Source organism: Pocillopora verrucosa, chromosome 1 (genome assembly GCF_036669915.1).
Source record: "Pocillopora verrucosa isolate sample1 chromosome 1, ASM3666991v2, whole genome shotgun sequence".
In the NCBI taxonomy this organism is placed as follows: Eukaryota; Metazoa; Cnidaria; class Anthozoa; order Scleractinia; family Pocilloporidae; genus Pocillopora; species Pocillopora verrucosa.
Window position 1 is genome coordinate 8,741,702 of NC_089312.1, and position 9,137 is coordinate 8,750,838.

At 37.5% G+C, this 9,137-nt stretch overlaps 1 pseudogene; it reads right to left on the reverse strand.

The window, feature by feature from the left end:
• Positions 1–370: 370 nt before the first annotated feature.
• Positions 371–7,630, reverse strand: LOC131776781 (G-protein coupled receptor GRL101-like; annotated as a pseudogene).
• Positions 7,631–9,137: the final 1,507 nt, after the last annotated feature.

The window sequence follows — 9,137 nt, forward strand, 5'->3', positions numbered from 1 at the left end:
ATTACATAGGATGTTATTTTTTTTTCTTTTGAGCAAATCATGAGTAAGATATCAATAGTAATTTCAGATTGAATACATATGATTCATGGCTTAGCATTGTAATACAACACAACCATCTACGAAATATATAAGAAGTTACCTTGTAATGAAACAATTATGAGTAAGCTGTCAATAGTAACTTTGAAATTAATGGTAACTTCAGATTGAGTAAATATGATTCATGGCTTAACATTGCTATTCAATACAGCCTGCTACTGAGTACTTAACTTCAAATTGAATAAATGCGAATTATGGCTTAGCATTGCCATACAACAGCCATCTACGGAACTTATGTCATATTTTATGTGTTGTCAAGATTGAATTAAACAAATCATAGCTAATAATATTATGGTAAATTCAAATTGAAAATCTGAATAAATATGATTCATGGCTTAGCATTGTAATATAACACAGCCATCTACTGAAAATTTCAGATATTTAAGTTGAATTAAACAAATCATAAGTAAGGTATTGATAACAGCGTTAGATTAAATAGGATATATGGCTTAGTAACGTTATACAAGACAGCCATCTACCCGGCGAATATATAAGATATGTAGGTTACGTTGAACATTAAGCTTAAGCGAGAAATCGATTGTAACTTTAAGTTTAGTAATTACTCAAATTTTAATTAATAAAAAGGGCTCTCCGTTCTTTGATTCGGGTATCCGCCAATAAAGCAAGCACTGTTTGTCCATTTTAAAGTTCACTCTCGTTAATGAAGTGTTATCTGAAGTAATATTACTGCAAAGGACAGAGATGGGCCTCTAAAATAATTTTAAGTTATACCAATTCAAAGCTTACCTACTGCTGAAGGGACTTAACATACCTTTGATCTCTAATAGTACATGTACAAAGTGTTACATATACAGTCGAAAACCTAGCTAAACAACACATTGACACGTTTTTTTATTATATTTAGCCTATTGAATCATAATCCATATGTATCTGGTATAACACGACACGAACACTTACATTTTCACATAAACGAACAGGCTCATATTTTGACACTATGTACGAAAACTACTGTTTGTTGAAGTATTTCAAAGTCATTACAGGGGCCAAACACCTACCTACGCAATCGATTTTAAAGTTAATTTGTTAAACAAGAAAAAAATGCAACACTTAAGGTACATGTACTTCTCTTACATAACGAATGCACTCATCTGAGAATACAGTGCTGTTGTTTACACACTCGTTTCTTTTATACCATCGAGCGCTGGGTAAAAAAAATCAAGGTCGGAGTCATCATCAAACGTGGCCAGCGGTGCTCTTGGAGACTCTCGCCCAGAGGCTGCTGGGAGATTATCATCTGCTTGGTGTTTATCTGTTGCATAATCACATGACACAAGGAAAAAAAGAAGACACTCAGTCACGTACCGTGTGTTAAATACTTAAATTCTGTTTAGATTAATTCATAGCGAGATTGTTATAAATTGGGGCACCGTAGTACAACGTAAGCCTCGCAAAAGCGCTTCCTGTCACTGCTGAAAGAAAAACCGCTCCAAGATTTTCCAATGAGGAAAAGTTCCTTCACTATTCGAATAAACCGCTGAACGTAGTTAAGCAGGGCAAGGGAGGTAACGAAATTGTAGAAACTAACAATTATTTTAAGGTATAAAATGAAGAGAGATCGTTCACCAATAGTCCTCCAAATTGATGAAAATAATCTCAATATATCAAAGTTCTTTTTTTAAAAGAAGCAGAGGGTTGATAAACATACCCTTGTTCACAATTAACTCGTCGCCTTCCCCAGCCTCATCTTCCATGTTATCTTCCTCTTGCTCTTCGCATTCTGTGAATTCCTTTTCTAGTCGTTCTTTTTGTTTGTCAGGTCCATGTTCCATGTTATCTTCCGCTTCCTCTTCGCATTCTTTGAACTCGTTTTCTGATTCTTCTTCTTGCTTGTTAGGTTCGTCTTTCAGCTCTGATGGGTCTTCGTGGTCTTCCTCGGGTTTTTCTTCTTGTTCAGTCACAGCTCTCTCCTCGGGCTCTTCATGCTCGGCCTGCTCAGCGTTTTGCTCATGCTCGCTTTGATCTCTCGATTCGTCCTCACTGTCATCGCTGTCATCACTCTCTGCGTCTTGTTGGATTTGAACTATAAAGAAAAAAGTTTAAAAAAACAAAAAGTGGATTGTACCACGGGTGCTACTTCCTTTAGTACCATTCTCAGTATATCATTTATAATCAAAGAGTATATCATAACATTTTATTGATCTTGTGCACTGTTGTTTGACATAAACTCTCAATAGTCTTTATTGGAACAAAAACTTGGGTAGCTGCTCTTTCAAGAAAAATAAATAAGTTAACAACGATTGTTACGCATTTTCTTCATTAAACATCCGCGGCATTTATTTTAAATTTAACTATTGATTTAGTCTCCTGTCATTTTACGCCGATTTTTCTACGCTCATCCTCCGATTTCAAGGAGTAGTCGGTCAATACGGCACGAATTTCAGTTTAACCAGTCGTAAAAATTTGTCGCTCGTTATTCTACAGGGATTACTCTTTTTCCTTTGAACATTTTCTTATATAAATTTGACAACAGTGCTCTTTAATTAAGTATAATTACTTGAAAGTGAGACTTAAACTAAAAGGCGGAACCTCGATTTAAACCTCAATTATACGCTTACGGCGTTCAGATCTAAATAAGCAGTTTCTCCTGGACGTTTTAATCAAGAAAATACGTAAAACTGTTTTCATATTTTCAGCTTTGCCCATCCATTCTTCATAGCATTCTGTCTCTCTTCGTTTCAGATTTACCCGAGCGATTTAGGAAATCGAGCGACTTTCCCCCATGTTTACTTGAGCCGAGTAAATATTTCATACCTTCTTCGATGACTTGCATTTCCACGCCCTGATCTTGGCCTTTGGAAAACAGCAATGACATTAGTCAAACATACTCGAATAGTATTTATCTTCATCATTGTAAATATCAGTGATTTGTGGATGGGTGAATCATGTATGAAGATATAATCAACATCACCAAAGATAGTCATTTTTTTCCTTCCTTGTTTTCTTTAAAAGATAATCATGCAGAAGTGCAACAGAAGCCAGAAGGTAATCACGTGACAATAAAACTTAATCAGACAGGTACTTAATCCTTAATCCTTAGTCCTTGTTTCCGGAGGATGATTTTCGATAAATTTACCTTCATTGTTTTGATTTCGTCCTCACTTTTCCACCAAATAGCTCCAGAACTGTTGGAATTTAGCCTTCAGAACACGTCGTACCTAAATGTAAGTCATCAAGAACAAAGAGCAGAACAAAACAAATTGGAACACTATGTGTACTGATTGGTCAAACACCTATGGTGCTCTGAACCGATCAATCTTGATCTAATTTTTAAAAGTAGTTGGGTAATAACTCTCTTAGAATGTCTGTAAGAAACTCGCAAAGTTCAAAAGTCCCTCGCTCTCGGCTGGTGTTTCAAAACTTTTTGAAGTTCTCCCAACATCTCGCGTGGGATGTTCTGCCGGTAAACCGAGCGAGACTCCTGTCTAATGCTTAAATGATCAATATGAAGGTTTCAACCAGTCAGAGTACTAGTCACTTATGCTTAGTAGGTCATCCAGAAACAGAACCGTTTTTGTTAGTTGGGGCTCTTTTTTTTTCCGTGCGATCTTTTCACTTCACCGGAAGTGTTATTACTTGAAAACAAACAATTTTATTTTTCGTTAGTTACGCAGTTTTTAGGCACGTATAGAAAAATTTAAACACTGCTTATATCTTAGTAAGTAGCATAATAAGGCTGGTATACCTAATGCCGAACAACGCGAAAATGTTGTCGTTCTAGATGACCGGACAAGGTACGGGAATTATATAATCTTTATTTTTTAACTGGTTAGTTAGTAATAGCACCCTCTGAGTTCTACAACTTCCACTACTCAAAAGGATGACAAGTAAAAAAACGAAAAAGAATTTTTATTTTAAGAAATTACTTCAACGACGTGTTGAAGTAAACGTAATAAGTTTACGCGGCTTTTTTTTATGGGAAATGGTTTCTTTCGGCAGATTAAGGACAGTCGGCAAAATATTCAAATATCAAAACCCGCTAAATTTCTTGAAAATTGGAATGTATTTTCTTTTTAACTAGTTCTTTTGATATTCTTCACGAGGTAGAATAAAATGTTTATGAAAGTATCCTTTAAACTTCAGCTGATCAAGCTGCAGCAAGACGTTTAAGCAAAGATATGAAGGTTGCAAGTTACTACCTGTACTGTTGATAAAGTGTAGAGAATGGGATTGATGGCAGAGTTAACCGGCAGAACAAAGACTGCGATCCAAACTGCGAGGTCACCAGGTGTACGGAAGGATTTTTCCACGAGAAACCTCATTCCAATCACCACAATAGGCATCCAGCAGACACAGTCGGTAAGAACAATGAAGAACACTCTTTTGGCGAGCGAGGCCTCCCTCCTCAGATCGGCTGCCCTTGACTTGGCTTTCATTCTCCTCTCTCTTTCAGTCCCTTGCTGAGCCATGCGCCTGTTTGATGCGCAGGACTTAAAGATTATCATCGTGTATGCCACAACGACAAAGAGCACAAGGGTAAAGTTTAAACCCACAAACATGGCAACAGAGTACTCCCAGCCCGACGGCTTATCAGTGGAAAGCTGCAATGGGAGACATACAACTGATCTGCCATAAAAGTGATGACCTTTCTGGCGGCTACCGAAGTAGTCAAAGCCCACCGTGGGAATAAATGCAATTATGCCACCAACAATCCAGATAAGGAAGCACAAAAGGTGCGTAACCTTAAGTGTAAGGGACTTTCCACGATAGGGGAATAGAATATTCTTCATCCGGTCGGCGGAGAGCAAACAAATCGTCATAACAGACACCTCACTTGACAACACGGCAATGGCACCTGTTATCTGACATGTCAAACTTGAACGCCAGTAATAGTCATGCAAATAATACTCCCCTGCCCAAATGGCATCCACCACACCTATAGTTAGGAGGTAGACACCCATAAGTCCATCAGCCCCAGCCAAATGTATCAACATGATGGACTGTATCTTGTTTTTCTTCTTCTTTTCCTTAAACACCAACCGCCACACAATGACAAACACAGCACCAACCAACGACATAATTCCAACCACCCAAAGACACTCCCTAGGAGCTCGATTTCTGAACAAAGTTTCACAACTGGCGAAGCTGTCGACATAAGCAAAGTCGCAATCTGCATCCTGCTTCGTCAAATGGCAACACATCAGGTTGGTGTCTACAGTCCTACGGTTCATAAAAAGAGTTCAAATGAAAAACAAAAGGCGAAAAAAAGACAAATTTGATCCGTCACAGGATGTAAATTTGTAAGAAAATGAAAGTGTAATAGTAATACAGTAAGCGCAGTATAACTAGGCACTGGCAAATGAAATTTTTCAATTTTAAACTTCTCGAGTGGAGAACATTCCACTTGACTTACGCAGTTATTAGATTCTTCATGTTTGTGAAGAAACCCTCCGGTAGTTCTCGCATTTCGTTGTAATGGAAGTACCTGCAAATTTAAGGAAAGCAGCTCAGGCAAACTTTGCTCGCTAATTCTTGATAACATCGACATCTTTAGCCTATTAATCACAGCCATTACAAATTCTTCAAATGTTATCGGTGCATCCGCAGCTTCATTTTTCACTAATCATTCTGTACAGTTGTAATAGGACAGTATAATCGGACAGTTGGCAGTAATCGGACAGGTAAAGCAGCCAATGGTACTAAGTCTACTCAGCCAATCAACCAATCACAGGAATGATCGAAATAATCATAGCAATAACCACTCATCCAAAGAAAAACTGGGGAATTTCCAAAATGGAGGAATTTTTAACTGAAGAAATTGTCTCCACTGGAGATAGTTTTTTAGGTGCATTTATTTTTTCGGACATTCAAATGGTTAGGGTTATTTTGTTTATCTATAGCTAAGTATATATGATAAATTGGTAACAGGACCTTGTCCAATTCTGTCCTTAATCATACTCGTGATTAACAAATCGGACTCCCGCCTCGTGGTCGTCCGATTTTGCTGATCACTTGTATGATTACAGATCGAATTGGACTCCACTCGGTCTTATCACTGTTATGTATTAATCAGTTTTTCGGCTCTCTCTTGTTCCTTTTCCTGCCCAATTCTCAACAACTATTTGAAAGATAACTAACACCGAAGACGGATAACTCGTCACTGAGTTTGTAAAACATACTTACACAGGCTATGCCGAAATGTCTTTATTTGTTATATTCATATGCTGTTAATCCTCCAATGAGCACCTGATGCGCTCATTTCAAATTTAGGTAGAAAAGATGGGTCGCTCATTACAGAGAGAGTACTTTATGTGGAAGGGCCCTTCCTTAAGTTTTTCCCAAACCTTTTCTTGTAACCAGATATGATCGTCCCAAGGAGTATAACATTTGGACGTAAATAAAAGTATAAACTGTGCATTAATGTACAAAGCCGATCCTCACTTCTAATAGCAGCACAGTTGGTACTCTTAGTATATCAGTGGTGGTATGTATGTGAAAATCGTTTACTCCATTTTCCCTTCTTAAACAATTCGGCCAGTGGTATGATCACTTGTACATTCATTAAAATGGGGGAGGGGTGCTTATCCGTAAGTTTACAGCACGTGAAGGTCGTACCAACAATATCTGTCTCCCTTGAACTCAAAGTAGTTTGAACACACCTGGAATATTATCAGTTTACTTATACTCACAGGAATCGAATACTTGGGGCGACATCTTTGAATTGTTCGTTGGTAACGGTACGGATATTGTTGAAATAAAAGCTCCTACAGAACGATGAAACAGTGAAAAGTGTAGAGCGTCAACTGACAAGCATTAAAGCGTAAATTAAAACAACACTGGACAGAAAATTAGTCAAGGATGGAAGGTAATATCTTCCATTCGTTCAAAATGTTCTGCAACGAGAAAAGAACCTCACAGTACAGTAGGCAGTGCGCCATACAATAATGTCACATAAGTATTTTTACGAATTTTCATTTTACTGAGAAGTTCTTCAAAGTGACAGTTAAGTTATCAAGAATGAACAAAACATTCTCTATTTAAGTCGCAATTGATAATACGGTTCCAGATCTATTTCTATCCGCGTGGCCGATGCCGATTTAAGTAACCCCATGAGTATTGTCATGCTTACCCTCGAGAGGTTTTCACGCTACAAGTCTTTGTAAACTCAGTGTTTGAATCTGGAAGGGGATACCTTAGCAGGATCTTGTTTTTGGTGGTTAAAGAGACCTGGTGTCTCTCAAGGTTTTGTCTGATATGCCTTTTGGTGGTTCACTCTTCTTCTAGTTAATATGATCTCTTAGTCAGCCCGTTTGCACTTTCACAATCGTAATATTTCGTCGTCCATCACACATGGTTTTGATCATAAGGTATGATCTGTCCTCGGGGGTAGAGGATTGTCCATGTTTTTGGTCTGGAACTTTGTAGGCCTTTTGATTTACCTGAGCCGAACTCGTCGCAGATAAGGGAGATTCCTAACATTGCTATAATTGCATCTTCACGAGACCCTTACTAATTTTACAGTAGCTCGTTACCGTTAATCAGAGGATAGTTTAGAAACAGTTACTTACATAGCCATTATGTTTTTCATGCCTTTAAAAACTTCACGTGGCAGGTAGTTAATGTTATTTTCGTAAACAACCCTAGAACAACATAGAGGGCACATCATTAATATCAGAAATATAGAAAAATTTAGTGGTAAGCACGTATGACGTCTTTAAGAGCTATCCGATATTAAAAACATAGTAATAAGGTGAGAACAAAACAAAACAAAACAAAACCTCACAGCCGGAAAGTTAGACTGATATGCAGTCGCCGTTTACTTTGCTGAAAATGTCAAAACTTAGCGCATGCTAATATTTGGACTTCTATAAAAGCATTGTCTCACTGATCTGTTGATTTTTTTCGGGGGTGAGGGAAAGAATTGCTACATCCCTAATTCTCTTCTTTTCTGTCTTTTTTCTGGAGAAATCCGAGGTGGCAGTTGCTATCTTGGATGGATGACAAAGCATCTTTTTCAGAATTCTGCTAAGGTTTCTGAGGTTTATCCAATCAAAGTATACTAGCTTAAAAATTTAGCGAACTTTGGGCAAAAGTGGTGGGAGGAGGAAAGAAAGGTATATTCGCTCTACTAACCCTCTGGAAAACTAAAATGATAATGAATACTTGTATTTCGAGAGTTACTCCCTCCTTGTTTTTGCAGTTGTGTGTCCTTCAACCGAGAGTAGAAAAAAAAGCTGAACAATTCGGCGAGCGAATGAATATCAATTAAAGTTGGTTAAGTACATATTTGGTAAGAATAGTTACTTGTGCTGTCAGGTATGATTTATATCACCACCATGCACCAATTTCTATTTCAGGAGTTCATTTCAAACCAATGACCAATCTGGAACTTTTAAATGCGCTCGCTCACGATGCAAAACTTGTCCTTTCATTTATAACGTAGAGAAAATATCGGGACCCAAAAGATCCATTAAGATCATTGATCACTTTACGTGTACCTCCGCCAACGTTATTTACTGCATAACTTGCACTTATTGCAATAAGTTATACATCGGCAAGACAGGAAGACGACTGGGTGACCGATTCCGAGAACACCTTCGCGATGTGGAAATAAATGACAAGGACGCATCCAAGCCAGTCGCTAGACACTTTAATCTTCCTTATCATTCACCATTTATTTTTGAAATCGAGTAAAAGCTCGTATTTCTTATCGCATCATCCAGAATTTTATGCTTTTAGTTTGAACAACCCTTTTCTGGAACATCTGGAAAAGCTACTAGAAAAATGTTAGCTAAAAACTGGAATTTATAGATCCTGTGTTTTGATTTAAAATCCGAGATAAACTCAATATTGAAGAAATCGTTTTGAAAGCCGCTAAAGAGTTTTAATACATTTTTTTAAGAAAAATAACAATGGATTATTAAAGTTTAATTTGGGTTAATCATCAATCATTAGCGATCATTTCTAGTGTATGATCCTTGTCAAGCCCCAAGGGGAGGGTGCTGTTAAAGTATTTTAGGGGATGTGTTGTATTATATTTTGTTCTATCACCTTAAACATTTGAACCCTGGTAATTCTTAGTT